General features: G+C 47.4%; 1 protein-coding gene across 4 annotated transcripts in view; it reads left to right on the forward strand.

The window, feature by feature from the left end:
- Nucleotides 1-515: 515 nt before the first annotated feature.
- The window catches only part of TEC (tec protein tyrosine kinase), a 135,245-nt gene continuing 130,582 nt past the window's right edge, over nucleotides 516-5,178 (forward strand). For all 4 annotated transcript variants that reach the window (XR_001828625.2, XM_017540318.2, XM_017540319.2 and 1 more), the window contains exon 1: nucleotides 516-627. The gene's annotated coding sequence lies outside the window, so the exon portion shown is untranslated. The remainder of the gene's footprint in view (nucleotides 628-5,178) is intronic.

The raw sequence follows: 5,178 nt of genomic DNA on the forward strand, positions 1-5,178 counted from the left end.
TTGACCCTCTAAGTGTGTTAGATATGCACCGCTGCCCCGGGTTTCACAGGAAAACGACTTACTCTTTGGGTAAAACAGGCTGCTTGACTCCACTGCCCCGCGTCACCCGCCTGGCCCGCCACCGCTTAGCGGAAGGGGAGGCGCGGTTCCCAATTCCGACAGGCGCCTGGTCTCCCACAGGTGGTACTGCTCGGAGCTCTCCCAGCTGAGGGCGTTCGAGCCTTGTGGGGCGGTTCTCCTGGGATGGGAAGCCTGGGGCTAGGGAGGCTCATCGCTGCCCCCGGAAACATAAGGGACGCTCCCTGAAACTCACCGGGACGCGCTTCCGACCCATTCCGGCCACTTGCCTTGAAATCGCCGCAGGGCTGTGCAAACCAGCCGCCACGGGCCCAAGTGACCGGGGCGGGGCGTTAGAGGACAGGGTGTGCCCGGGCGATCAGGGGCGGGGCCGGGCGTCCAAGGGGCGAGCAATCGGGGTGGGGCGGGGTGATCGGGGGCGGGACGGGACTATCGGGGGCGGGGCGAGGCGCTTGGCTCTAGATTCTGGGGCGCTTCGCTCCCGGCTCCGCGGCGCAGACTGCACCTCGCAGTCTCCCCAGCTCCGCGCAGCAGCCGCACTCCAGCCAGGTAAGGGCGTTGCGGGCCGGCTGGGGCGACCCCGGAGTGCGGGACTCCGGGCGGGGGGCTGGTGGGGACGGGGACGGGGACGAGCGCGGCGAGAGGTGGCTTCCACCTGCCCCTCGAAGAACGGAGAAGGATTTTCTCCTCTCCGTGCCGCAGTGAGCGCGGGCGCTCTGTGTCTGTTGAGCGGCCGGTCCCCCTGAGCCCGGGAAGGAGGGACAGGTGAGCGCTGTGGCTTAGCCTCTCCTTCCTGCCAGCGGTCGGCTCTCCACTTCCCAACTCCAGCACTGACCTCTCCTAAGAAACACCTGCCCCTTTCCTCTGAAGTTCCAGGCCCGAGGCAGCCCCGCGGCAAGTTCAGCGTTGGGGTCACGTCCCAACTCCTCTCGGGTTGGGCGGTGGTGCGATCTTGATTGAACTTTGGCAGTATTGGCCAAGATGTTCCGCAGTTGCACGTGTCCAAGTGCCTCGCCCAGTCAAGTTCACGTTCTCTTCCTCACCCTGCCATCCCCCGCCCCCCACCCCGCCCCGGGAAATTGTGTTTGAATATTGAAAACAGGTGTCCGGCGAATATATGTACTTCTTGGAAAAACTAGGGCCTTGACCTGGGAGTGTGCACTTTCCTTCGGATCTTAAATTTCTTGTAGATTTGATTTTTTTTTTTTTCTTTTTTTCCCGTGGACGAATAACATGGTGCTGTGCACCAGGTTTGGAAACAATCTCACCCATTGCTATTCTTTGGAAACTGGAATATTTGATTCGAAAGATTGATCTTAATGTTAACTTGGAACAACAGGACTGCTGAAGGCTAAGTGGGTTTGAAGACTATCCAAAATAGTTCTAAGTTTTGTGCGTATTTCTTGTGTTTTTCCAGTGAATGCCCATTTTCCTCTTGGGAAATTCTGAGAATTTACTCACTTCTAGATTACTCTCTACTAAAGAAACACACCAGCGGATCTCCCAAATAAGGTCTGGAATTTAACAGTTTAGGTTGTGACACTGGTAGCTGCTTACTCTGCAAAAAATCGCCTGGAGTAAGGGATATTATGGTTTATTTCCAAGGGAAAAAGGAAAGTATGCGTAACTTTCACATTATGGATTTGAAAGTATTTTTTAGTTTAGTTACATTTTCAATGTTTATGAAAGACTTACACTTTCCCCATACTCCAGTTAATCTGATCCAGATATTACACTCTTGCCAACATAGGATGCTTACTGTGGTGTGTTTATGTTAATGATCTTGACTCCTCTCACAAGGGTGTGTACATTCTGGCCTGTGGAACTGTGTAGGGCAAGTGTCAATTCATGCAAATCAGTGCTCTACTCTAGTTGGCAATACCTTTGCCCCAGAAAGGTCCAACTAGAATTTTCACATCTTCCCCAATAGGAAAGGATATAGAATATTAATGTAGGCTCTAGCATTTTCAACCTACTTTATTCTTTATCAAGATAGTCATGTTTTCTCAGCAGCTAGTTACGAAAGGGCAGGAACTATGTTTTACCAAACCATGGAAAATAAAGCTCAGAGAATGGTAACCTTTGCTTCCTTAAGTTGGCCCTTGACTGGGAGGTTGGAAGGCTTGTGAGCGGTGTCTGGCCTACTTTTATGCTTGAGGAGGAATTACTGGCCTCTCTGCCTTCCTCCAGGCATCTTGAGTGCTGGGAGACTGGGCCTTGGGCCTCCAGCCACACCTCTGCCTACAGGTTCCTCCAGGTTGACCAGGTCGATGCCTCTTCTTCCTGCCCCAGCCTGCAGGAAGCTCCTTGGCTTCCACCCCTCCCCTCTCAGATTCTCACCCCTAGAAGAATCACCATATTGTTCAGGGCAGGGGTACTTGGTCTGCAGAGTCAGCACGGGTGTTGATCCTCAGCATGGTGCTGGTTCTCTGTGGATGCTCTGTAGATACTCTGTAGATGTCTGTTGCTTCAGAGCCTTTATTGTGCTCCCTTCTTGTCCAGTCTACAGCAGGCAAAGTGGAGTTACTGATGTCAAGCCCAGATTAACAGTCTTAGGGGCCAGCTGCCTTGGTTGGCCCCTAAGATTACGGTCATAAATTGGGCATTCAAGTCTGTTGGAAAAGAGTGAAACTGGCTCATGGTCATTGGCAATTATAAAAGTATCCTGTACTATGTGCTTATGCTATTTTAAAAACTCTGTGGAAAAATAAGAAACAACCCAGAGGGGAGGGGCTCAGTAGTTGCCTTCACCTCCAAACACGCCTCTGCTTGGGCTTGCCTTCTTGTCTCTACCCTAGCTCAACCAATTCTTCTGGGATTGTATTGAGCAATGAATTTCCCCACCATGTCTGACTGCTTAGAGCTCAGTTGACCACAGCTACTGTAGTCTAGATGTAGAAAATTACATATCCTTTTGTATAGAGAAACAAGGATGGAATGTTTCAAAACAGAGTGTTATTAGGGAAACAAAGAAAAAGCAAACAAATGTAAAAATGTGTGGGTACAGAAGCCATAGTTTGTGTTGTCATGTTTTAGAGTTTTAAACTTTTATCCAAGTTATATTTCTCACTTTCCAGAAACAACCACTTGTAAGTCTTTGGCATTTATTGCTTGTAGTTGATACTTCTTGAATTTTTCAGTTTTAATCATTGTATGTTGACTTCCCACTGTGGAAGATGATGAGTTGGCTCTCTTTTTCCCTTTAACCCCCAATGTAAATACAGCTTCCCTATTTTCCCATTCTTGCAGTAGTTAGAATATTGAATAATGGTTAGATCAAAAGTCACAGCTAAGCCAAGCATAACTTTTTATTTTCCTTGGAGTTAATAATGTATTTTTTTGTTCACTTTATTTACTTTGCACTCTTCATTGATTCAACCCACAGCTCTTGGCCAGTTTTCTGAATTCGCGCTTAACTGACCGGTATTTTGTCAATTTCGTTTTCCCCAAGAAGCTGTTCCTGAGCCTACTGGCTTGCTGTAATCCAGACCAGGTGCCTTTGGTACATGGGCACACTTGTCACCCTCAGGGCTCCCTTTGTCATCATTCTGGAGATTCTCATCCTTTGTCTCTTGTGTTGGATCTCCTGGTACCTGTAGCACATGGCTTCTTGGTCTTGGTTGACTCCCTTCTTTTGGTCGAGCCCATCCTTAAGGAGCTTCCTGGAATAGGATACATAGAGGTCTCCTTTTCTGAGACTATAGATGCCTGAAAATATCTGTTTTCCACCGACAGTTGATAGTTTGGCTGAGTGTAGATTTCTAAGATGGCAAGTTTGAAGGCGTTGTTCTATGGACTTCCACTTTGCGGTATTGCTATTGAGAAATTCAGAACTCTATTGATTCCTCAGTTTTTTTTGTGATCTGTGTCCAGGTTACCAAGTTGCTGGGTCCCCTCTGGAAGTTTATAGACTTTTTCTCTTGGCCTCCATAGGCCTGAAATTATATGACATTGTGTCTAGGTTTTGGTCTGTTTTCATCCATCGTGTTGGGCTCTTTGAATCTGGAAACTTTCGTTCTTCAGTTTGGGAAATTTTATTTAATTATCACATTGGTGGTCTTGGATGGTGGCTTATACATGTAATCCCAGCACTTCGGAAGGCCAAGGCAGGCAGATCACCTGAGGCCAGGTGTTCCAGACCAGTCTGGCCAATGTGGTGAAACCTGGTCTCTACTAAATCTCTGCTAAAAATACAAAAATTAGTCGGGTGTGGTGGTGGGCACCTGTTGTCCCAGCTACTCATGAGACTGAAGCAGGAGAATTGCTTGAACCCAGGAGGCGGAGGTTGCAGTTAGCTGAGATCGAATCACTGCATTCCAGCCAAGGCGACAGAGTGAGAACTTGTTTCAAAAAAAAAAAAAAGAAATCATCTCATTGGTAATTTTTTTCTTCTCTATTTTTGGTGGCTATGAGAAACTTATATTGTTCAGATATCGGCTATTTTGGACTAGGCTGAAAATAAGTTTGTCATGACTGTAATCATGAATATTTTAAATTAAAATCTCTGTTTTTTTTTGTTGTCTGAATATATACATATATATTTGTATGTGCGTGGTTTGTGTGTCTATTTCTTTCTGTTTTTTTGTTTTATAGTATCAGTATCTTCTCTTTTCTCCCTGATAAGCTTAATGATTTTTTGGAGCAAGCTTTTTTTCCTTCTTGCACAGACCCAATTTCCCAAGCGGCTTTTGTCTTTTCATTGTTTAGGTCTCTGTCTTTCATGTTAGAAGCTTTCCTTGTCTAACTAATGCCCTTGGCTATCTGCTCACACTTGAGAAGGGATATAAAAAGCAGATCCAGGGTCCAGGCATGGTCAAGCATGGCTCATGCCTGTAATCCCAGCACTTTGGGAGGCCGAGGTGGGTGGATCACTTGAGGTCAGGAGTTCGAGACTAGCCTGACCAACATGGCAAAAACCCTGTCTGTACTAAAAATACAAAAATTAGCTGGATGTGGTGGCATGTGCCGGTAATCCCAGCTACTCAGAAGGCTGAGGCAGGAGAATCACTTGAATCTGGGAGGTGGAGATTGCAGTGAGCCAAGATGATACCATAACACTCCAGCCTGGGTGACAGAGGGAGGCCCTGTCTCAAAAAAAAA

This window comes from Cebus imitator, unplaced genomic scaffold (assembly GCF_001604975.1).
Source record: "Cebus imitator isolate Cc_AM_T3 unplaced genomic scaffold, Cebus_imitator-1.0 Scaffold124, whole genome shotgun sequence".
In the NCBI taxonomy this organism is placed as follows: Eukaryota; Metazoa; Chordata; class Mammalia; order Primates; family Cebidae; genus Cebus; species Cebus imitator.